This window comes from Marmota monax, unplaced genomic scaffold (genome assembly GCF_021218885.2).
Source record: "Marmota monax isolate L192 unplaced genomic scaffold, Marmota_monax_Labrador192_F-V1.1 WCK01_AAM20220418_F8-fsc00002, whole genome shotgun sequence".
Classification (NCBI taxonomy): domain Eukaryota; kingdom Metazoa; phylum Chordata; class Mammalia; order Rodentia; family Sciuridae; genus Marmota; species Marmota monax.
Window position 1 is genome coordinate 28,394,875 of NW_026693571.1, and position 26,452 is coordinate 28,421,326.

At 38.1% G+C, this 26,452-nt stretch overlaps 1 protein-coding gene across 4 annotated transcripts in view; it reads left to right on the top strand.

Annotated features, from left to right (window-relative positions):
• LOC124102531 (broad substrate specificity ATP-binding cassette transporter ABCG2) overlaps positions 1–26,452 on the top strand; it is a 114,202-nt gene that overhangs the window by 48,821 nt on the left and 38,929 nt on the right. The window contains exon 1 of one of the 4 annotated variants that reach the window (XM_046458921.2): positions 18,263–18,614. The exons of 2 other annotated variants lie outside the window; for them this stretch is intronic. The gene's annotated coding sequence lies outside the window, so the exon portion shown is untranslated. Of the gene's footprint in view, positions 1–18,262; positions 18,641–26,452 lie in introns of those variants that run through there. One more of the 4 variants, XM_046458920.2, reaches the window with a different exon arrangement.

A 26,452-nucleotide genomic window follows, 5' to 3' on the forward strand; every position in this document is an offset into this window, starting at 1 on the left:
CTTCTAGAACTAGTAAATGAATTCAGCAAAGTAGCAGGATATAAAACCAACACCCATAAATCAAAGGCATTTCTGTATATCAGTGACAAATCCACAGAAAAAGAAACAAGGAAAACCACCCCATTTTCAATAGCCTCAAAAAAACAAAAACAAAAACAAAAACCTTGGGAATCAACTTAGGGAAAGAGTTGAAAGATATATAGAATGAAAATTACAGAACCCTAAAGAAAGAAATCAAAGAAGACCTTAGAAAATGGAAAGATTTACCTTGCTCTTGGATAGGCATAATGAATATTATCAAAATGACCATACTTCCAAAATCACTATATAGATTTAATGCAATTTTGATTAAAATTCCAATAACATTTCTCATAGAAATAGAAAAAGCAATCATGAAATTCATCTGGAAAAATAAGAGACCCAGAATAGCTAAAGCAAGCCTTAGCAGGAAGAGTGAAGCAGATGGCATCACTATACCAAACCTTAAACTATACTACAGAGCAATAGTAACAAAAACAGCATGGTATTGGCACCAAAACAGACGGGTCAACCAATGGTACCAAATAGGGGACACAGAGACTAGCCCACAAAACTACAATTATCTTATATTAGACAAAGGTGCCAAGAACATGCATTGAAGAAAAGACAGCCTCTTCAAGAAATAGTGCTGGGAAAACTGGAAATCCATATGCAACAAAATGAAATTAAACCCCTATTTCTCACCATGCACAAAACTCAACTCATAATGGATTAAGGACTTTGGAATATAACAAAGACTCTGTGTATAATAGAAGAAAAAGTAGGCCCTAATCTTCATCATGTGGGATTAGGCCCCAACTTCCTTAATAAGACTCCTTTAGTGCAAGAATTAAAATCAAGATTAAAATCAAGAATCAATAAATGGGATGGACTCAGACTAAAAAGTTTCTTCTCAGCAAAGGAAACAATCTGTGAGATGAATAGAGAGCCTACATCTTGGGAACAAATCTTTACCCTTCACACATCAGACCGAGCACTAATCTCTAGGGTATATAAAGAACTCAAGAACCTAAGCACCAAAAAAACCTCCCCAAAACAAACAAACAAACAAACAAAATGTGGTATACATACAATGGAATATTACTCAGACTTAAAGAAGAATGAAATTATGGCATTTGTAGGTAAATAGATAGAGCTGGGGAGTATCATGCTAAGTGAAATAAAGCCACCCCCAAAACAATAACAACAACAACAACTACAAAGGCCAAATGATTTCTCTGATAAGTGGAATTTGATCCATAATGCGGTGGTGGGGAGGACAGAGAATGAAGGGACTTTGGATTATGCAGAGGGGAGATGGTGTGGAATGGGAAGGACAGTGGAATTAGATTGACAATATTACCCTATATACACTACTGGTGTGATTCTGCACCATGCACAACCAGAGGAATGAGAAGTTGTGCTCCATTTGTGCACAATGTGTCAAAATGCACTCTGCTTTCATGTATAACTAATCAGAACAAATTTAAAAAATAAATTTAAAAAGAATACATAAAAAACTCAAAATCTTGGCACCAAGAAAAAAATCTGATTAATAAATATACAAAAGAATTAACAGACATTTTCTAAAAGAAGAAACACAAATGGCCAATAAATATATGAAAAAATGTTCAACATCTCTAGCAATCAGGAAAATGCACATAAAAATAAAAGCTGGCAAGGATGTAGGAGCAAAGAATTATTGTTCATCGACAACAACATTGTTCATGGGACTGAAAATTAGTACTATCACTCTGGAAAGCAATGTGGAGATTCCTCAAAAAACTGGGGATGGAGGGCTGGGGTTTTGGCTCAGCGGTAGAGCATTTGCCTAGCATGTGCGAGGTGCTGGGTTCTATCCTCAGCACCACATAAAAAAATATGTAAAATAAAGGTATAAAAAGTAGTTAAAAAAAAAAAACTAGGGATGGAACCACCATATGATCCAGCTATCCCACTCCTTGGCATTTTCCTAAAAGATCTAAAATTGGTATACCACAGCAATACAGCCACCTCAATGTTTATAGCGGCACAGTTTACAAGAGCCAAGCTATGGAAACAGCTTAGATGCCTGTTAAGAGGTGAATGGAGGGCTGGGGTTGTGGCTCAGTGGTAGAGCACTTGCCGAGCATGTGTGAGGCACTAGGTTCAATTCTAAGCCCCGCATATAAATAAACAAAATAAATGTCCATTGACAACTAAAAAAAATTAAAGAGAGAGAGAGAGAGAGAGAGAGAGAAGAATGGATAAAGGAAATGTGGTATGTATGTACATCCATTCAGTCATAAAGTAGAATGTAATTATTGTACTTTCTGGTCAGTGAGTTTAAATAGAGAACATCATACTAAATGAAACAAGTCAGACTCTCTATCAAGGTTTGAATATTTTCTCTTATATGCAGAAGCTAGAGCAAAGTAAAGACACAAAGGCAGGGGGCACTGGATAGCATAAAGATGTAGGGGAGATGAGTGGAGTAGGGGAAGGAGATTGAGAGGTAGGGAGGAGAGCCAGGAAAGGGGAGCAAATCTAGAATGAATTTAACAAAATGGCACTATGAGCATAGATAAATATACCACAGTGAATTCCCCCTTTATACATATGTACAAAGCACCAGTGATAAAGAAATAAATGAGCAAAAGGAAGATCGGTAGAGCAGAAGAAGAATAGAGGGAGGTAGGAAGGAAGTGGAAGGTGCGGAAGGTGGACTGAAATGTAGTAACTCAAATTCTGTGCACGTATTATTTTGTCAGAATGAACCCAACTACCATGTATAACTCATGCTGTAATAAAATAATAAATGAATAAAACTCAAAGTTCCTATGAGTCACCAGGCCCTATACTGTTTGATTTCCTATTAACCTTCACCCTGTCTCTGATCATTCTCCTTCCTATTACTTGTACCCAAATTACACTTGCCTTGCTTGGCCTTCAAGATGCCAAGCACTTGCTATCTCAGGAACTTTTTGTCTAAATGTCCCTCTATCTGAATTACTCGTAGGATTGTTTACATGACAATAAATAATACAGACCTTAAGCTGGGCACAGTGGTTCATGTCTGCAATCCCAGAGACTTGGAAGACTGAGGCAGGAGGATTACAAATTTGAGGCTAGCCTCAACATTTTGTTGAAACCCTGTCTGAAAATAAAAAATAAAAAAGGACTGGAGTTGTAGTTAAGTAGTAAAATGTCTGGATTCAATCAGCAGTCCAAAAATATAGTAACAATAATAATAATATGGACTTTCATTTACCTCTCATGTTAAAAAAAATCCAAACATAGTCATTCCACAGATGATACAGTTGTTGACTTTCCATATATGCAGGTTCTCCATTCCTGGATTCAATGAACTGCCCATCAAATATATTCAAAAGAGAAAGTCTGTTCTGAACATTTTCAAACATTTTCCCTTGTCGTTATTTTCTAAACAGTACAGCATAACAGGTGTTTACATAGCACTTACATTGTTCTAGGTATTATAAGTAATCTAGAGCTTATGTAAAGTATGAGGATGTACAAAGGTTATATGCAAATACTACACCATTTAAATAAGGGACTTCAGCATTCATGGATTCTGGTGTCCTTGGGTGACCCAGATCCCATCCTCCATGGACACTGAGGGATGACTACATAGCTCTTCCTTAGTTATAAGAACCACACTCCTTTTGTTGTTTTGCCATGTGTGGCTTCCATTCTCAAAATCACTTCATAATCCAAGAAAGCAACAGGATTTCTAATCTTCATGTCTAAATTCCAGACAAGAGAAAAGAGGAAGAGGCCAGGAGCACTCTGTTTCTGTGAAGTGTCAGATGACAGAAGAAAATAGAACATGTGATTTTCTAAATAATGATTTTGTAATTAAACCTTTGTCATATGAAGTAAAATCCCACTTAGGACCTTCATGGCAGACTTAAAGTATACTAGTCAGGTATTATCTTCAACTGAAGTTGTTTGTAATCAGTGTACTAATAAAAATGTTCAGCTTGTTCTTTTCATGCCATCCATCTGTCAGGAGAATTCAGAATTTTTTTTTTTAAAATTTTAACAAAGACTTTTTAAAAATTAAAAATAATGGCACAACCCTTTAGATATACAAAGTATGTATCTATTGACATAAGTACTTTATATGCTAAAATTTATAACGTTTACTCATTAGAAAGTTAGTCAATGAAAACAAGATGTTATCAAAATAATTTATGGATTATAGCTGTAGTAGTTCTCTAAAATAAACTTATTTCTGCATTTATTTTCGTTGTATAGTATTGAGAAAAAAAATCTCTACTGTACTGATCCCTCTTCTATTTTCTTGTGATTCTCCTCCTTCCCTCCTTATTTTGGTCTAGCTTCTGCATATGAGAGAAAACATTCAAAACTTTACTTTCTGAGTCCTGCTTATTTCACTTAGCATGGTGTTCTCCATTTCCACTCATTAGTGAGCAGATACCAGAATTTCATTCTTCTTTGTGATAAGTAAAACTCCATTGTATATTTACACCACATTTTCTTTATCCATTCACCAATTGACAGGCATCTAGGTTGGTTCCATACCTTGGTTGTTGTGAATTGAGCCGTTGTAAACATTGATTTGGCTGTGTCCTTATAATATACTAATTCTAGTTGTGTCCTTACAGTATACTACTTTTAGTTCTTTTGTATATATACCAAGGATAGGGCTAACTGGTCATATGGCAGTTCCATTCCTAGTTTTTTGAGGAATCTCCAAAATGCTTTCCAGAATGGTTATACTAATTTGCAGTCCTACCAAAAGTGTATGATTGTGTCTTCCACCAACATCCTTGCCAACATTTATTATTATTTGTGTTCTTAATAATTGCCAGTCTGACTGGAGGGAGATAAAATCTTAGCATAGTTTTGATTTATACTTATCTGATTGCTAGAGATATTGAAGATTTTTTTCATATATTCATTGGCTATTTGTGTTTCATCTTTTGAGGTCTCTTTAGTTCTTTTTACCATTTATTCATTTTTTAAAAAAAATTTGGTATTAAGCTTTTTGAGTTCTTTATATATTATAGATATTATTTTATCTGAGGAGCTGGTGTCAAAGATTTTCTCTCATTCTGTGTGATTTTTTTTTTCATGGTCTTGTTTCCTTTGCTGTGCAGAAACTTTTAAATTTGATACCATCCCACCTATTGACTCTTGGTTTTATTTCTTGTGCTTTAGGAGACTTGTCAAGAAAGTTGATGCCTGTGCCAATGTTGAACCCACATTTTCTTCTATCAGTTGCAGAGTTTCTGGTCAGATTTTTAGGTCTTTGATGCACTTTGAGTTGACTTTTGTGCGTGGTGAAAGAAAGGGATCAACTTTTATTCTTCTACATATGGATTTTCAGTTTTCTCTGCACCATTTGTTTAAAATTATCTTTTCTTGGACACATATGCTTGGCACCTTTGTGCCAAGTATCAGATGACTGTATCTATTTGTGTTAATTTCTGTGTCTTCTAGTCTATTCCATTGATCTTCATGTCTGTTTTGGTATCATTACCATGCTGTTTTTGTTATTATAGCTGTGTTGTATAATTTGAGGTTCCATATTGTGATGCCTCCAGCCTCACTCTTCTTGCTCAGGATTGCTTTGGCTATTCAGGGTCTCTTATTCTAAATGAATTTTAGGACTTCCCCCTACCCCCACCCCAGTTCTGTGTAGAATGTCCTTGGTATTTTGATGGGGACTGCATTGAAACTATATAATGTGTTTGGTCGTATGGCCATTTCAACAATATTAATTCTGCCTCTCCGTGAACATGGGAGGTCTTTCCCTCTACAAAGGTCTTCTTCAGTTTCTTTATTCAGTCTATAGTTTTTATTATAGAGGTCTTTCACTTCCTTGGTTAGATTTATTCCTAAATACTTTTGTTTTTTGAGGTCATTGTGAATGGGATAGTTTTTCTTTCTTTCTTTCCTCCTCCTCCTCCTCCTCCTCCTTTTTTTTTTTTTTAGCAGATTCATTATTGTAGTAGAGGAAAGCAATTGATTTAAATATTTTGATCTTGTATACTGCTACTCTACTAACTTTGTTTATCAGATCTTAAAGTTTTCTGCTGGAGTTTTGGGTCTTCTAAAGATAGGATCAAGTCATCAGCAAACAGATTATTTAACTATATGCAAGGAGGACTGGAGGCACAGCTTGGTTTTGAGGCTAAAGAGAAATATTAGGACAGATGAATTCACCTAGTACAGGTGTATTAGCTGAGAAAAATCATCATTTTGTGATAATAATAGGCATTTACTTGCTAGCTTATGAAAAAGAGAATTAGGCATGCAAGAGAAGAAAGAACGTTGACCCCTAGAAATAAGGCTTTAAAAATAGAAATTCACTGCAAAGACAGTTTATTGTTTTAAAAAGAAACAACAAACAAAAGCTCATGATGCTTGAGGAATTGTATTGTGTTCAGTGGACAAAGACTGACTTTGAACATTCACCCTAGGACATTGCTTGTCTCCTTTTCATACAATTATGATTCATGTGCATTTTACATATCCCTTTAAACTAAACTTGTGCATGCATTTATCTAACAAGCTCAGAGGTAGAGCACTTGTCTAGCATGTGTGAGGCCCTGGGTTTGGTTTTTAACATCTCAAAACAAAAAAAAAAACAAAACTACAACAGAAAAAAAAAAGAAAGAAAAGAAAAAATAATTTATTGAGCACGTATTACAAGGCTAGACACTGGGCTCAAAAAGTAGTTCATACTCTCATAAGGGAAACAAGTAGGCAATTATAAAATTGAGGACCAAAAACTAACATATTATAAGTTAGTATACTTAAAGTACAATAATAATACCCATGAAACTAAAACTTGTTTCTTTGAGAAAATGAATGAAATTGACAAAACTATACCTAAGTTGACTAATGAAAATGGGAGAATACTGAAATTACTAAAATCAGAAATGAAAGTGGGAACACTACTACCAATGTTATAGAAATAAAGATTATCAAAGACTATGAACAAGTGCTTATCAACCATTTAGATAATCTAGATAAAATGAACAAATTGGTAGAAACACACAATCTACTAAAACTGACTCATGAAGAAACAGAAAATCTCAATAAACATATAACCAGTAAAGAGATTGAATGATTACTGAATCATAAGCCTATTAAAACAAACAAAGAAACAACAAAGTACTAAAAGGCTCCAGAGGTGAATTCTACTCCCCCCCACTTGGAACTGGGGATTGAACCTAGGTTGCTTTTATCACTGAGTTACATCTCCATCCCTTTTAATTTTTGAGAGAGTCTTGCCAAATTGCTGAGGCTGGCCTTGAACTTGCAATCCTCTTGCCTCAGTCTTCCCATTTGCTGGAAGCACAGGCATGCACCATTGCACCTGGCAAATTCAACCAAATATTTAAAGAACTAATGACAATCTTTCTCAAACTGTTCCAAAAATTGAAGAGGAGGGCATATTTCATAACTCCTTTTATAATGTCAGCATTACCTTGATACCAAAGACAGACCAAGAGACTATGAGAAAGAAAACGATAGAGCAGACCATTATCATTTTAAATATTGATGCAAAAACCCTCAACAAAATGCTAGCAAACTAAATTCAGCAACATATTGAAAAGATTATACCCCATGACTAAGTGGAATTTAACTGTGGAACGTGAGAATGTTTCAACATACAAAAACTAATTAGTGTGATACACCAACTGATGCTTAAGAAAAGCAAAATAGACTGGAAATTGAAGGAAACTGCCTCTGCCTGATGGAGACCATATATGAAAAACCCACAACTAACATCATACTCAATGGTGAAAGACTGAAAGCTTTATCCTGAGATCAGGAATGAAACAAAGATGCCAGCCTTTGCCACTTGTCATTCAACATGGCATTAGAAGTTCTAGCCAAAGTGCCGGGTGTGGTGGCTCATGTCTGTAATCCCAGTGACATGGGACCCTCAGGCAGAAGCATCACAAGTTTAAGGCCAGCCTCCATAATTTAGCAATGGGCTAAGCAACTTAATGAGTCCCTGTCAAAATAGAAACAAAAAAGGTTGGGGATGCAGATCAGTGGTGAAGTACCCCTGGGTTCAATCCCTGTACAAATAATAAGATTAAAAAAAAAAAAAGTAAAACAAAATAAAATATTCTAGCCAAAGAAATCAGACAAGAAAAAAATGAAAGAAAAAGAAAGACCATTCAAATTAGAAAGGAAGAAGCAAAATTTATCTCTCCACAAATGTTGTGGTCTTATATATAGAAAATCTTCAACTGTTAGAACTAATAAAAGAATTCAGTAAAGTAGTAAGATGTAATACCAACACAAAAATCAGTTGCATTTCTATATTCTAGCAATGAACAATGAATCTTAAAAGGAAATTAAGAAAACAAGAAAATTCTATTTACAATAGTATCAAAAAGAATAATATACTTAGAAATAAATTTAACCATTGAGGTGAAAATTTCGAACACTGAAAACTACAAAGTACTACTGAAAAAAAATGAAGTCATAAAGAGATGGGAAGACATCCTATGTTCATAGATTGAAAGATTTAATATTATTATGATGACAATACTGTTCAAAAATTCTACAAATTCAATGCAATCCCTATAAAAATCCCAATGTTGTGGGGTTTCTTATTTATTTTTGGCAAAAATACAAAAAGTCACCTATTCCTTTGAAAAAGAATAAAATTGAAGGTCTCACACCTTTTAATTTCAAAATTTATTGCAAACTACCATAATCAAAACAGTGTAGCACTGGCATAAAGACAGACTTTTAGATGAATGAAATAGAATTAGCTCACAGAAAGAAATCTTGTGTCATATTGATTTTCAACAAAGGGAGCAAAATTGTTCAATGGAGAAAAGATAGTCTTTTCAACTAATAGTGCTGGGAAAATCGAATGATTGCAGCAAAAGAAGAAATTTGGACCCTTACCTTATACTATATTAAGTAAAACAACAACAACAACAACAAAAACCCTCAAAATGGATCAAAGACCCAAACATAAGTGTTAGCCCAAAAATCTCTTAGAAGGAAGCATAAGAGAATATCATCCTGACATTGAATGTGGCAATGACTTCTTGGCCTTCACATGTTGCTTATTTTATAGAATGATTTTCATCACTTGCCTTTGACAACTAAATACCAACAGCAATCACAAGCATTATGAACAAAATGCTACTAGACATTTCCAAACCTCCACTGTGTGGAGCATGTACTACTCCTAGCTGAAACCACTGCAAGGTTTAGAACTTCTTTTGTACATTTTTTATTACTTGTACTTTTAAGTTGAAAATTCTAAAAATGTTAAAAATTATGAGACAGTCAGGAAAATTTGGACAGTGACTGGATATTTGAAGAAGTTATCAGACTTAGGGTATAGCTTATTGGTAAAGCACTTGCCTAAGCAAGGTGTGGGTTCAATTCCGACCATGGCCAAAAAACTTTATCTGGTTGTTTAGGTGTAGTACAAATATTGCCGATTTGCTTGAAAGATACAAGACTACCTAAAGACATTTTTGTGAATGCTAAATAAAGTCTAAAGAGAAAAAGAAACCAACACAAAACCTAAAGATTTTTAAACACTGCCTGGCAAGTAACAGGTACTCAACAAACTTCAGCTGTTATTCTTGGTAATGGGTGAAGCCTGAGATATCTATGTTTTCTGCAAATGCATTGTTTTAGCTTTTTTCAACCCTGTGACACAGGTATGATCATCTTATCTGAGGTAAGAAATGGAGGTACCCAATTTCTAATACCAAAAATGTCAGAGATGAGATGAAACTAGGTCTAATATTAGTGATAATATAGGGAAGACTCAAGTGTAGTTCTGGGTGAGAATATAAACTTTAGTTTTGCTGATATCATCTATTATAAAATTAAAAATTAAGCATGACAATTAGAAATGAAAAAATTCTAAGACATTGTATAATGAGTGAGTCATGAGTGTCATTTAAAACTCATTACACTTTTAATTTTATTTGCCCCAACACTCATCTCTACACATTGTAAAAGGTTTATAGTAGTCAGGTCTATCATAAGACTCTCCTCCATTGTTATGACATGGCAAATTCAGGGAAGCATGGCCAGGTGAGGGGGTTTACGCTCCTGAACGATACAAGTTGAAGTCCCTGTTATTATTTAGTCAAATATTTTTCAAAGGTCTCTTGTGTTCAAGACACTGAGCTAGGTAATATATAGGAAATACTCTGCAGTGTAAGACATGCTTTTTTCCTTCTTAATTTTCACTTATGACACCGAATGGTTTTCTGAAATCAGCTCTAATTAGCTTCTTTGTCTCTAATTTGTAACATTTGGTTGGTCATTAGGTATAGTAAATTCTTCCTTTGCAATTTTTCTTTCATGTGTTATTCCTCATTTTTTCCAGTATTGCTCTTTATGATTTTCATTTCCAGACTGATATCTGCCTCCCCACATGCCCTATCCATAATATACATGAACAGATTTACCTTTATGAAAAACTGCTTTACAATGTCAACTTTCTACACTATAAGAAACGTCCAGTGGTTCCTCACTCTTAAGACCTTCACAATTTTCTCTCATATTTCCACTAATATATTGCAAAGAATACAACCTTTGAGATGCTCCTTCAGGGGTAGGGTCCACAACCAAATGCTATATGCATTTTCTGAAACAGAACCTATTTAATCACCTTGTTGTAATCTAGCATTTTTTTTATCTTTCTTTTTCTTCTAACACCTATTCTAGTTTGAAGGAAAGACCAATTTCTCCCCCATTTGTTTATTCACCAAATATTGTAAAGCATCTACAACATGCTTGCCACAGGTTCACAATAATACCACATAAGGCAAAATGATAAGTGGCTGAGTGTTTGGGAGTTGAAAATAATGTCATGCTCCAGTGATCAGGAAAGACCTTGTCAGTTTTTACTACATGATAATTATGCTAGCAGGTAAGAATGGGTACTACTAATTCATGAAGAACAACGGAAACATAAGCTCACATTTGAAACCTTAAAAAAATTAACAAAAGTTATTTACAAACTGGGCACAGTGTCACACGCCTGTAATCCCAGTGACTCGGGAAGCTGAGGCAGGAGGATCCAGAGTTCAAAGCCAGCCTCAGCAACAGTGAGGTGCTAAGAAACTCAGTGAGACCCTGTCTAAATAAAATACAAAATAGGGCTGCAGATGTTGTTCAGTGGCCAAGTGCCCCTGAGTTCAATCCCTGCTACCCACCACTCAAAATGTTATTTACAAAAAACCTGTGTGCATATATATATATATATATATATATATATATATATATATATGTATACACACACACACACACACACACATCCACAATATTTTGTAACCATTACCATTAGGTATGTGTCAAATGTCAAATATCATCCCTAATCATCCAGGAATTTTTATTTTGCAGATGAACCTCAGGTGATTCCTTTAGTCTCCAATATTCAACACCTTCAAACCCAGAATACCTACTGATATCCTCCATGGTGCCCTTGTGACACTGGTCTTAACATTTTCGTTGTGATTTGTCCATTTAAACCTCTGTCTCCATTTTTCTCTGTGTTATTTCTCTTCCTTAGCCAATTATGCGACCTAATGTATGAGAGTTCTCAGGAAAATGTTGCTTAATGGGTGACTCCAGGACATCTGCTGGAGGGAGATATATTGGACAATGGTTTATTTGTTCACTGTCTTCTCCAACCCTGATCTTCTTGTTCTTTTTGTTTTCTTTGTGCTTTTTTTCAAGATAATCAGGCAAGGAGTTGGGGATGATGTCAGGTTTTGGGCCCCCATTTATGCTACTCTAATGGATGAAGGTTAGTTGATCATTAGAATTCTTTCTCAATCAAACAATTTAGGGGGATATGGCGAAACTGGAAACAATCCAAGAACTCATCAACAATAGGTAGGTAAATGGCAGTGTTTTCATACTATGGAATCCTACACAGAGGTTAAAGCAAATGTTTTTACTACATGAAAAATAAATGAATGAATCTCATATATATTGAACAAAAAGATCCAGGCTCAAAAGAGTAACAACTTCATTTATATTCAGCTTTAAAACAGGCAAAACTTATGCATGGTGAAAGAAATCAGAATTCGGATAACCTTCGGAAGGGTTAACGACTAGGACAGAGCGTGAGAGCAACTTCTGGAATATTGTTTTTATGCTTTGAAAAAATCTGAATGCCATGTGAGTTTGCTTTGTAAATATACATCAAGCCAATTGCTTAAATTTTCTGTGCTTTTTTTTTGTTTTTTCTTTTAGTGCTGGGTATTGAACCCTGAGCATGGTTCATGCTAAGCACATGTTCTACCACTCAGCCACACACTCAGGCCTGTCCTTTTTTTTTTTTTTAATATTTATATATGCATGCTATACTTCAATAAAAAGTTTACCTAAAGAAAAGGCATTTATAGACATTGAACTCTCAATTTTTAACCTTTCAGTTTATTATGAAGGGACAAAAATGGTATATCTCCTACTATACTATCTGACTCCCAGGTTAATTATTGACTTCTGATGAGATACTCCACTATACTCCATTTTATTGGACTTTACCACCTGTGGACTTTATAACCAAATGAATTATTTCATAATTGAGTTCATCTGCAGTGCATTTTGAATGACCCCGTGTGGTGTGGTTCTAGCATCAAAGCTCTTCCACAACCCCCACCACATACACCCTCCCATTCCTCTCTGTGTTAATCATACATTGCTTTCTGTTCACTTTCTAGATCTGCTTAAAAAAAAAAAAAACTTTGACACCTGGTTTTTGGCATTTCTCTTCTCTCTGAGATCATATCTATCTTGACAACTTCTATGTTTGAGGCTCAATCCATCACCCTACCTTGTGTGTTCCTTGATCTTCTCAACCTCACCCACAGGGTAGTCAGAATTTTAGAGTTACTCTTTCCCCTACCCCCTAAGATTCCAGTTTATACTCTAGTGATTTCACCAAACACCAATGTAGGGGCTGATCTAAGGGATTTCTTTTTCTTTTTTTCCCTTAGCAATGGAGTCTTGCTATGGTGCATAAGCTGGCCTCAAACTTCTGGTCTTAAATGATCATCTTATCTTGGACTCCTAAACAGCTGACACTACAGGCATGTACTCATGTGCCTGACTTGATTTGAGGGATTTTATAGTTGTAGTTAAAGTCCCAAATTGGTTGGCTCTAAGATGGTGAGATTGTTAAAAGAGGCCTGATTTAATCACATATGCCCTTTAAAAAGCAGAAGGAAAAGTCAAAGAGATCCAGAGTTTGAGGACTTGACCCGTCTGAAGATGAAGAGGTCACATGTAAAGAAATATAGGCAATGTGAAGGAAACAACACCTTGACTCTTCTTGGAAGCAGATTATTCAGATAAGAGCTTCCAGTTAAGAGTCCACCTGGCTGACACTTTGATTTTAACTAATGTAGCCTGAGCAGAGCATAATCTAGCTTAAACTCCTGACCTCCAGGTCTGGGAGATAGTAGGTGTTGCTTTAAGATACCAAGTTAGTGGTAATCTAATATTTGGCAGTAGAAAACAAATATACCTGCCTTCCACTTCCTACTCCTCACTCTCATGTTCAAATAATGTGAACTCATCAAAACTTGGAATTCCAGTGTTAAATACCAAAATCTTACTCAGTGACTTCATTCTCCTGCCTCAGTTTCTCCAGGCTCCATGTAACCCCTTCACATGCTCCCTGTCTACCTGTCAGATAGGTGAAGCCCCCAAATGGCTTCTTTCAGCCTCAGCTGTGTCTCAGGAGTACTCAGTTTGAAATCTTCCTACAAACTCAATAATTCTCAAGGGGTCCTCACATTTGCATCCTCTTCCACTTTAAGGCCTGTGGTAGACAGACTAAAGTCCTCCCAAAGATATCCTTGTTTTAATCCCTAGAAGGTGAAAATGTTAGGCTACATGCAATTAAAATTACAGGTACAATTAAAGCTGCTAAGTAGATAACTTTAAAAAGGGTCATTAGAACTAAAGGAGGGAGCAGAAAAAGAATCAGAGAAATATGTAATGACAGAAATATGATCAAAGATGCTGTGTTGCTGGCTTTGAAGATGGAGAAATGAATTCATGAGCCAAGGAATGCAGCTGACTTTGACAAGCTTAAAAATGTTCTAGAAAGAAACAGATATGTTGACATTATTATTGTAGCCCAGTAGATAGATCCAGATCAGACTTCTGACTACTGGTAAGTTAAATAATAAATTTGTGTTGTTTTAGCTCAAAGTTTGTATTCTGTTGTGGCAACTACAGAAAACAAACAGGTTAATTCCAGTATTATTTTTGCTAATCCACTATATTACCATTCACACCTCTGCATTTAAACCGTATTTTTCATCTACTCTTACAGCACAATTGACACAGACTTCTGTGACTATCAGAAGGTGTGAGGGTTTCTTTCCATCATCAAGCAAGCAATCAGACATCAGCTGGGCATCCTCTAATCTAATTCAGTTCTGACACTATCTATTGGAGACACTACAATTCAGAATCCACAGGTTGAGGGCCCCACCTTTTAGAGGTTCCACCATCTCCTGAGTGTCAAGCTGAGAACTAGGGCTTTTAACACATGGGCCACATTCCAAATCCAAATGACACTAAGGGACCTGAGTCTGTCTTCTCTTACTTTTGAATAGCTTGTCCTCTTTGCATGCACGTATGTTCTGGTTTAATTCAAACCAAATAAATATTTTCTTTGAACCCCAAGATAGCTTGCATCTCTATTTTTTTCTCTCATATTTCTCTAATAGCTAAAACTTTGGGAGGAGTTGTTTTCTCTGTTTTCATTCCTTAACTTACTTCTCACTGCTTGAACTAGTATGGACAACGTACCAAATTCATCAGGGGTCCCAGATAGTCCTGAGCATAACTATGGGGAAATCACTTGACATATAGCCTCTCTTCCATTATTTCATTTTCTTTAACTTGGAGCAGTATGCAGATAAATATACTTGGACTCAATATCAATGTTAACCCAACTGCCTCCCAGATCTGTGATAAGCCTTGTTTGAAAACTGAACTTGCCAAGGAAAAATTGACCCTTGGAAATTCACCATTGGAGAACACTAAGAAATGCAATAGGTCCTACCAACTGATGCCAGGCCTTCAATAGGCATTCCAGTACTGGACTTTGTAAACATGGGGCAGTTACATTTTTCAGATAACATTGAAGAGAGGTCACATGGTGGCAGGCAGAAGGCCTGGTCTGGGAGGCTATGAATGATTTTATCATGGTCTTGTGCAAATCGATCCCTCTGGACTGGGAAATTCATCTGTAAGATGAGGAAGATCTTTGTGGTTTCCTCCCTAAAACCCTGTGACTTAATATGCCAATACACTTAATGTGAAATCAGGGTATTGGAAAACAGTTTAAAATAAAACGCTAACTGATAACTGAAAATACTCATTTCTTTACACTGCAATGTGTTTATGAAACACTGGTTTTAGTCTGAATTCATCAAAATCAGCTTGATAAAGTATTAGGGTAATGTTAGGAAATAATACAACTTTAGCTAGCAAATAAACTGACCTATTGATATGAAAAAATTACTAAAATTAAATTTTATTGGCACATATTAATTATACAATGTGGCATATTTATACACGCATATAACATAATTTTATCAGTTTCATTCTCCAATACCTCCTTTCACCTTCCCCTCCTCCCTCCTACTTATTCCCTTCCTTTACCCCAGTGACCTTCCTTCTATTTTCATTACATCCCCCTTTTCCCCTCCTTTAGCTTCCACATATGAGAAAAAGAAAAACATGGCACTTATCTTTCTGAATCTGGTTTATTTGGCTTAAAGTGATGCTCTCCGGATCCGTTCATTTTCCTGCAAATGGCACAATTTCATTCTTTCTTTATGGGAGAACAAAACTTCATTGTTCATATATACATATATACTATAGTTTCTTTCTTTTTTTTTAGAGAGAGAGAGAGAGAGAGAGAGAGAGAGAGAATTTTTAATATTTATTTATATATTTTTTTAAGTTTTTTGGCGGACACAACATCTTTGTATATGGTGCATAGTTTCTTTATCCATTCATCTGTTGATGTACACCTAGGCTGATTCCATATTGGCTATTGTGACTTATACTGTGAGGTGTGGGTGTACATGTTTTTTAATTTTTTATTCATTAATTTATGGTGCTGGTAATTGTACCCAAGGTCCAAGTGCTCTACCACTGAGCTACAACCCCAGCTCCCAGTTTGTTTTGTTTACATAATTCCAGAATGTTATATTTAATTATCCTATTTTTGAAAATGTGCTTTTTCTCAACTTCATGTTTTTTTTTTTTTTTTTCCTTTTTTTCACTCTTATTTTTCCTTCTTGGTACCGGGGATTAAACCCCAGGGCACTTTACTACTTAAGCTACATCCCTAGCTCTTTATTTTTTGAGACCAGGTCTCCCCATATTGCCGAGTCTGAATTTGATCCTGGGTGCTAGCCTCTCAAGTCACTGGGATTATGGAAGTGTGCAATGAAGCCCTCTTCTTCTTTCTTTCTTTCTTTCTTTTTGTGGTGCAGGGGATTGAACCCAGGGCTGTGTGCATGCGAGGCAACACTATACCAACTGAGCTATAGCTCCAGCCCTCCATGTCTTCTTTTCTGAGATATTCAACCATCCCTATTCTATCCTTTTGCACATCTCTGAATAGAAGACCCCAGCTTCTCGCATATGAGGTTCTTCAGGGGATGTCTAACAGAGAAAGTCCAGAAACAAGAACTTGGAAATTAGATCTTGTAGGAGGCTCAATCCTCCCACCGTGAGGCCAGGCCACTCACCCCAACCTCCATAAATCCCGGGGAGCTCCGCACGAAGCCAACACTGGCCATAATTAAAACCATTCCTCCAACAAAATACATTCTTGGCTTCGCGGGGTCCTGGAAGGCCATTAAGGAAAAGGACAGGAGGCCCTGTAGGTTTTGAGCTGGAGCTCGAGGAAGCAGCCAGACTCCTACGACCAGTCTGACTGACGTTCTGCGGCTCCTTCTCCAACACTTGGGTTCCAGGGTTCGCGAGGCGCACGCTCTGCTGGGGTCACCGTCGCCGCTGCGTTGGCTCACCCCGCAACACCCACCCCACCCGCACCCTCTCGGCATCGCGGCCGCCCGGGCCCCTTCCCCCGCAGGGTCCCCGCGCTCCAGGGGGCGCTCGCCACACCGCACCGTGAGAACGCCTCCTCGGGAGACTTTAAATCGACAGAATGATTCCAGAAGAATAATTTCAGCCAAATGTTTGGTCGCATCATGGATATATGCTTTAAAGCTCGTTAAAAGCATATAACGTCAACATTCTAAAACATTACACCGTCACATCATCAATTTTGTTATCCAGGCCTCTTGGCTAAAGCTTCCTAACTTGGGTGAAGAATTAAGTAAGAATAATCCCCAGAGTTGACTTAGCAAATGACATTATGATTTATTTATTTATGTATGTCTACAAATGTAAGGGCCAGAAACACATCTCCATGCAATTACTAGACTCCGGGGATAGAAGTTGGGACTTCCTGGCCATTTTCTCGAACTTTCACACTCGCCAGCGATTCCAGGGCCCCCGGAAGGAGGTAGAGAAGTACTTATCAGAACTGTGTGAAGACTATTTAAAGCGTTCGTAGTATTACTTCCATCCAATTCCCCCGCCCCTTCGGCTCCTGATTGTTTTGGCCTTGGGACGCGACCTTCCCATTTCTCCAAAGCTCTTGGACCAGACACCACCTATGACCCTCCGGGTGGCTTAAAAAGCGAGGGGGGAAAACCTTATCGTTCAATCCCAGAGGCTCAGGGGCGTAGGCAGCAGCTGCTGCTCTAAACCTCTCCAAGTCTGCAGAGGAGTCCGCCAGCCCGGGCAGCGCCCGCCGATTCCAGAGCGAATCGGTTCAGTCCGTTTCGGAAAAGGCCCTGAGGCGGGAGTTTTGGGTTGGTCCCAGTGTGCTCCAGTACAGTCTTCTCCCTAGGACCAAGGCGTTCAGGCCCCCAAGCGCTTATCGCGGCTTTGCAGGCGGTGCCACGCCTTCCGCCCGGCTCCCCGACCCCGGGAGAGCGGTTCACCGGGGCGAGGCAGCCGCCCGCGCCCCTGCCCCGTAGCCTGAGCCCCGCGTGGCAAAGCCGCGTCCACGCCTTCCGCGCCGCCGCCTAGCCGCCCAGCTCTTAGCCCGCAGCCCTGAGCGGGACCGCTTGGCGCCCTCCCAGGAGCCTCCAGCTGCGACTGCGCGGCCTCAGGGCAGCGGGCGCGGTGGGGTTGTCCCAATCTCCGGAAGACTCTGCCGGGGTTGCGGGCGGTGTCCTGGATCGGCGTCCTGGGCGGGCACAGACACGGTCCCCCGAACGCGGGAGGAAAGGGGAGGCTCTCAGTCCTCCACTGAGGTTGGGAGAGGCGAGGAGGAGGAGGCGGGGAAAGAGCCAGGGGTATTTGGGGATAGTGCTTCAGGATTTCGACAGCCGCACGCAGATGCTTGACGTCACTGGTGACTGGAAGTTGCTGCTTCAGGGCATGTTTAGAAGGTCCAGCCGACTCTTCTCAGTGCTTGTATCCATGAGTGTTAATTCTGACTTTGAGCACAGACGTCCTGAGACTGGAACCCTTGGTCACCTGAACTACTGTTGAGCGGAGTGAGTAAATTTGTGTGGCAGGAAAGGTGAGTGGTTATTTGTGTGCCCATTTTGTTAGAAAATAGTACACTGCTCAAATGAGATGATTTTGGTAGCTCCAGTTAATTTCATTTGAAAGTGAGTATGAAATTCAGAGTGTCTTTTCAGAAAATGAGGTGGTGGTGCAACTGATTCTGGGTCTGGAAGTGTGTTGTGGTCTGATTGGTGGGTAAAGGTAAAACTCTTGCTGGTCTCCAGATGTGTGAAGATAAAGAGTTGATATTAGATGGATAGAAACTTACCGTGGGAGTTGCAACAAGGAGAAATTTGTTACCATCAGTATTTTAAAGGTGCTATCTAATATATTTTTTATTATTCCTAGAACATAAAGTAATTTTAGATGGCTTTGCTGAAATATTTATTGAGACACCCTTTGTAATTTTTCTGTGGATAGTTGAGTTTTATTGTTTTAAAAGAGATAGGGTCTTTCTATGTTTCCCAGGCTGACCCAGAACTCCTGGGCTCAAATGATTTTCCTGCCTCAGTAGTTGGGACTCCTGTCCCTCACACCTGGCTGTTGTGTTTTAATAAGTAACTTACGACAGTTAACCAGCTTATTACAGTATTTAATAAAAATAATACTGAAAAAGCTCAAGCAATACAGGAAAATATAAGATCACATTGGATTGTAAATCTATCAGTTAAAAAAATATATATTCTGCCCCCGCCCCCCCAGTACTGGGAATTGACCCCAGGGCCCTGTGCATCCTTGGCTACACTGAACCACATCCCAAGCCTCCAAAATAACATATACTTGTAATGTTGCCTCATTTAATTTTCTTGCCTAGTATTACAAATGTAAAAACTAATTCCTTCATCAGAAAAACATAGATTTATATTAACAAATGAATCTTTGTTCCAGGCCCTGAGCATTATTAATGCAGGAGTTTCCTTAGAAAACACATTCTTTTGCATCAAGATGTATTAAAAATCACAAACCTGCACAATATATTTGTGTATTTATTGTCACTTCAGTATTCATGAGACATGTGAGGTGAGCATAAGTGTAATAAATGGAAAATAAAATACAGCCCAGTGTGAAAAGCTGCCATAGGGAGCATATTACAATGGACATGGACTGACTCAAGGGCCCTCTGCAGTTAATAAAGTTTCATCCTGGAGGCCATAATAAAAAGGGAATAATCTGTAATACAGTTCAGTGACAAAGGGGAAAAATATGCTGGCTCTTTAGAGGAGCTTTCCCTGGCATTTACTTTTTGAGGCAAATGTCCTGTGTGTGTGTCACACAGGGATGCAGAGGAGACTGAGGAAGGCAATGGACAGTACCCTCAGTGCTATCCATAATGTATGCGATAATGAGAGTGCATGTTTTAAGTGCACTTCCTAAGATGGCTTGTGGTAGCGATTTTTTTTTTTTTTTTACCCAAAGTGTTATGGGATACACTTGGATGCTAAGACCCTGTGGTCTGATACACTACTATTTTATGGCTGCGTCTTGGTGATGCATCTAGTTCTTATAAAGGAATAAGTGTATGTCATGAGCTTTAAATAATCTGAAATATTCCTGCCAAGAGTTTTACAAATATATTTATTTTAGTTTATATAGTAATTGTACATTAGTGTGGTATTTCTTTTGACTTTTTCATATGTATATACAATGTGTAAGGATTAGATCAGGGTAAATGACATATCTGTTATCTCAGATATTTTTGATAGATGTTTGATAGCAGAAGACTATATCAAGTGGGAAAGTTTATATTATGTAACTCCCTAGGGTAAGAAGTTAGGATCGAAATGTTTTAGCAAAAATTAAAGAGCCTGAATTGCCCCCTTAAATATATTGACAGGTTATATAGGCCTAAAGGAAACTGAAGTTTGTCCTTTAAAACAATTAATGCCCAGCCAGGTGTGGTGGCACTGCCTGTAATCTCAGGGACTTGGAAGGCAAGAAAGATTGCAAGTTCAAAGCCAGCCTTAGTAATTTAGTGAGGCCCTGTCTCGATATCAAAAATAAAAGGACTGGGGATGTGGCTCAGTGGCAAGTTGTCAGAACCAAGAGTCAGATCTCTGAAACATCCCTACTATAGTACAGATGTACTAAAACAATAGGCAAATCCTAGATTCCTGCACTTTCTGCAATTGCATTCTTTCTGTATTTATTAAGAATAGTCACATATTAGAAACAATTTATTAGCTATTAAAAGCATGAGGAACTTCTATAAATACATTATCTTCAGGATTAAAAGAAATCCTTCAAATTTACTTCTATCATTGTACCCTTTAAATGCTCCTAAATCTGTGCTATCAAAATGGCAGCCACTAGCTATAAAGCATTAGGCTACTTTTAGTTAAAAATCTAATGGAATCATTTCAGTCATACCTGGATATAATAGTATTCTTTCGCTCATGCAAACCACTCATGAATCTTCATTCTCACATCTAAGCTAGGAATAGAACCCCTTTGACATGGGCAGTATTGATTTTTATACCCAAGGATAAGTAGCCCCATTGGGGTTATTCCAGCATAGATCTGTTTTTGCTACTTAGTTTTCCCCTAGAGCTATAAATCAGTCATTGTGTCTTGATTTCATATATAGATATAGATCTGCCTTCCCCCAGGAAGATATGCTCCGTGCTTCACAGAATGCCAGCTGCAGAATAGGAGGTTCCTCACTAGGGGCACACATACCTCACAGTAGTAACTGGTTCAGGCCAAGAGACAATTCAAGGGGCTTGAAATTTTCAACATAAAGCAATTACCACCCTTTCCCCCATACTTTCCTCCAATAGAGGATGAGGAGCCAACACTTCTGAATAGTCTACAAATCTATAAGCTTCCTAATCCGATTGCTCTCTCAGTATGCTAGAGATATCCCTCAGGCTTGGTTTCTAGAAGTATTTCATAGCTCATATCAGCTAATCTTAACTGTGATAGAGTAACCAGGAAGAGATTTTTTTAATTTAATTTTTTTTTAGTTGTAGATGGACACAATATCTTAATTTATTTTTATGTGGTGCTGAGGATTGAACCCAATGCCTTACACATGTAAGGCAAGTGCTCTACCCCCACCCCTTTGTGTGATGTTTTCTAATGATTTTTTAAAAGTTTCACTCATTCTATATTTAATTTTTTTTTCCCTGTAAGAAAGAGCTGTCTGCTTTGCCTTATTTACTCAACTGTAGCAGTATGAATTCATGGACATTTATTTTATTATGTGGATTATAATCCAATGTCATCTATTTAATTGGATGCTTAAATTGTTTCAGCTTTGCCAGTGGGACCTCTTTTTTCTTTAAAGGTGTTTCCATTCTGGTCTCACAGAATGTTCCAGGCTTATTTCATATTTTCCATGCCCCATCCGTGGAATGATCTTTTTCTTCAGGACATTCTGGTTATTTTTATTTAGAATTGTAGTAAACACCAAGAGCTGGTCACTATGTGAGCTGCTTGAAGTTACTTGTGAGTGAGTTTGTTCATTCTCTCTCTCTCTTTCTTTTTTTTTTTTTTTTTGTGTGTGTGGTGCTCTGGCTAGAACCCAGGGTCTCACACATGCGAGGCAATGACTCTACTCCTGAATTGTACTCCAAACCCTAGAACTACTTTTTATGGATGATAGGTTTTTGATCTACTAAGTGCATCTCTACAAAGACTCTACCTTAAATTTCATACAAAAGATAGGACCTGATTGTAGCTGCCAATTTAGATTCCGTCTTTTTAAGAGAAAATAAATGGATTTAGCAGTACTGAGGAGTTTTTAAAAGTTCCCAGTTTTTCTCATATTAGGAGAAACAGTGTACACGTGAGCATCTATTTATTAAGATGTAGTAAGAAGTCAGAAACATTTAATTAGCTTAGTAGCTTTATCAAACTACATCCTAAATAATACATCCTAAATAATAACTCTATGTAAGTGAAGGGAAGTTATACAGAGATTTTGTCTTTGAGATGTTTGAAGTGTCTTCAAAATGAGTTTTGCCTTTCACTGTCCTCTTGGGGCCAGTCTTTGAGCCTGCTTCCTCATTCTAAAACTAAAGGTTTTAGACAGTATTTTTGTTTGTCATGCTTTTGCAAACCGAGAGTATCCCTTAATGACCAGAACCTTTGGGACACTCTTCTATTTGAATTACAATTTTACTATGTGCTGAGTCAATTCACTGTGTGTTCAATTCATAGTGGTAAATGAGTTCAGTTAAATTTCAGATCTTTATATATTTTAGTCATATTAGCAATGGTGTTAGTCATACTAGCAATGATAGTAGTACTACACACATAATGAGACATTATTTGGTTTGAGAATGTGCCTGTACTCATGGATTAGAGTGTCCCTTGCAATAATTATGAGCTCTGCTACAATTTTGTGTAGTGTACGCACGCGCGCACGCACACACTTTGTACCTTTGTATGTTAGGTTATGTTCTAAAATACATCTAAAATGTATGTTCTGAAATACATCAGAATTTTGAGAAGTGGTGCTGCTGTCCACCTCTCATTTCCTGTTCATTTTATGTCTGGCTCTGGTTATGATTATTGAATTAAAAACCGGAAGGGAAGAAGAATACTGACCTTAAGGTATAGACATCTATTAGACACATATTAGACTCTTGTGGAAGGACTGGGTTGTAGACCCTGTGCTGTGTAGCTTCTGGCAAATTCCAACTCAGACTTGGCTTGACATTTGCTGGTTCCTTTTATTTTCTTCTTGGCACCTCAGGATCCTGAAATTCTCTAATCACCTCTCTCTCCTTGCTGCTCTTCTTCCCACAGTGCCAGTTTGGTGGGATAGCCTTGTGAAGGAAAAGAGAAAGGGTGGTGACTCCTGGGCCTCTGCCTACCTTCCTCCCCCATCCCTGTCCCCCACCCTATCCCAATTCCCCTTCAAATCCTGTTTGCTACTCCTGTTATTTAAATTCATAGTAACTTCTGAATCAGTTCCCCTGTAAATATCAGTAAGCCTTTCTCCAGTTTCTGTGGTTCTAAAGGAAACCATTATTTATTCTTGCCTTGTTTTCTCCAGATTTGGTGGGCTAGGGGAGCTGGGGAAGTGGGGTTGTTTGGGATTGGTTAAAACTAGTAAGTATTCTTAGAGTCAGAGAGTAGTTTGGTGGAGAGCATCCTGAGCATCAGGTTAAATGTCTAGCATCCTCCCGCAAATGGCTCCCGGGAGGTCCTTCCCCTGCTGGAGCTCTGCCCTTCCCCACATCCATCCCACCTTCTTGTGGGGCAGGGGAAGAGTGCTGCACAGTATGTTCCTGCATCCTCAGGGGTGTGTCTGAGAAACCTGGTCCTCTGTTTTATAGTTCCTTAGTGTTGTGTCTGGTGCTGTGCTGAGATATACAGAGATAAATAAGGATTCCAGGAGCTCTGAGTGTGTTCTTTTAAAAACATAATTGGTATGGTGAGCCATTCCTGATTAAAAGGCTTGAGGGCTTCTCACTGAGCAGACGTATCTTCCTTGGGGTTGCTTCCAATCTGTATGAAATTGTCATGCCCTCCAGATCACTACTACAATGATGTGGGGGTCCTAGAGCACCTTAGTGGACTGATTTCAAAACTATATTAGTCCAGCAGCCTTGGACTATAGAGACAACACTGGGTGCCTTACACTGGATCCTTTAAATGGGAGCCAACATTAAACCCATCAATCAATAGAAGGGATTTTAAATGCAAGGGATAATTTTTTGAAAATTAAATTTCCTATTTTAATTTTTCCTTTTCTTTGGTGCTTGGGGATTATGAACCCAGGGCCTCACGCATGCCAGGTAAGCACTTTATCACTGAGCCACATCCCCAGCCCTTAATTGTTCCTTTTCATTTTTAAATTGAAGTAAGTAAGGTGAGGCATTCTAACTCCTTTTCAGGATCTCTTGGCAGTAATCTTAATCCATGGTTTAAGGAGATATTTGTTTAAGCAGCAGCCCTAATACTGTGAGGCAGAGTGCAATTTTCCCCTTTCTAGAATCATCCCTAGAGGGAAAAATGTAAGGGAAGGCCTTGATCTCTTTGTCTGAGGCTGCTGTCCTTCCTACCAACAGATGCAGTGGTTATAACTGGGCAGCTGTCTAGCTGAAGACTTAGTATTTGCCTGTGTACTTTTCTGATATATATACAATCTTTGTTGCATGAAAACTGAGTTTTGGTAAGAGAGAATTGGCATTTTAATGCAGATTATCATAATAATAGTTATAGTAGTATATAGTGAAGAAAAAAGTTTCAATAAAACTAAGTATGGTCTCACAAATTAGAAGGCAACATGAAGGAGAGGGTGATGTAAGTAGACCCCCAGAAAAGGAAAGCTAGAAAAGGGAAGCTCCCAGATCACTGGGGAGGAACCTTTGCAAATTGGCTGGGATGTATAATCAGCTCAGAGTATTGGGTGCAGGTGGGTTGTGAGATCATTTGAATGCTTTTATCTAAACACTGAAGATCTTTGCAGTAGGCCTAGGACATAGAGGTGAGTAAAATCCTATTAGCATTCACAGGAGCTCTGGAAGCTGGGAAACAGAAACAAATTGGGAGGCTGATGTGACACAGGGAGGTCTAGATGTAATGAGTGTTTTTCTTTACATAAAAAGACTAATCCCATGAGAGCTGTGGGGGGGGGGGGAGAGACTAGTGCTGACCACAGAGAAATATACTTGAAATCAGTTACTTTTTTTTTCCTGGAGTCACCTAAACCTTGTATGCGGAATTAACTAGAGATTGGGTACTCTATGGAGCTGAGGTGGTGTATTTTCTTTACCTTACTATATATTTTTTTAAATTTCATCCTAGTGTAATAACTTGTATCATATTAATGTAAGAAATGCAGTATGTTTACATTTTTTTTCATGGTATTACACATGTGAGCTGGATGTTGGGCTGTGGTTAGACATGTCTACTCATTTTTTTTTTGGACCTGTGTTATGAAGGCCCCGCATCTTTCTGAGGAAGATTGTTAGAACTCTCATAGAAACTAAGCAGCTGTTCCCTAGAGCTTTTTCAATCAGTGGCTTAATGCCTTTTTTAATTTTTAAAATACTTGGCCAATATATCTGGGAACATTGATTCTACTCCATTTTCTCCCTCTCCCAGTCTCTAATTACATGTATGCTGAACCTTTTTCAATCAGGAGCTTCTCCCCCACACCATGGTGATAATTTTCATCATTAATAATTTTCTTCCTAGACATTTTCTTGATACTAGCCTTTTGATTCATTAATTTTCACTCATCTATTAAATTCTTTTTTTTTAAGTTATAGATGGACACAGTACCCTTATTTTATTTATTTTTGTGTCTGCTGTGGATTGAACCCAGTGCTTTACATGTGCTAGGCAAGCACTTTACCACTGAGCTACAACCTTAGCCAGTTCATCTGTTAAATTCTTAATTTTTTCCCCCCAGTTCTGAGGATCAAATCAGGGCTTCAAGCATGTATCCTACCACTGAGCTACGCCCCAAGCCCCTTCTTTTTCTTATAAAACACAGTCTTCCTGTATTGCCCAGGCTGGCCTTAAACTCATGATCATCCTGCCTCAGCCTCTGGTATCGCTGGGGTAGTAGGTGTGTGCCACCATGACCTGCTTGACTTCCTAGTTTTGATGATGATTATTATTTTTTTGCTGGGGAGTGTGGGTACTGGGGATTGAACTAAGGGGCATTTGACCATTGAACCACAACCCAACCTTATTTTGTATTTTATTTAGAGATAGGGTCTCACTGAATTGCTTAGCACCTCGCTTTTTGCAGAGGCTGGCTTTGAACTCTCAGTCTTCTTGCCTCAGCTTCCCAAGCTGCTGGGGTTACAGGCGTGCGCCACTACACCCAACGATTTTTAAATTTTTTAAAAGCAGATTGTGG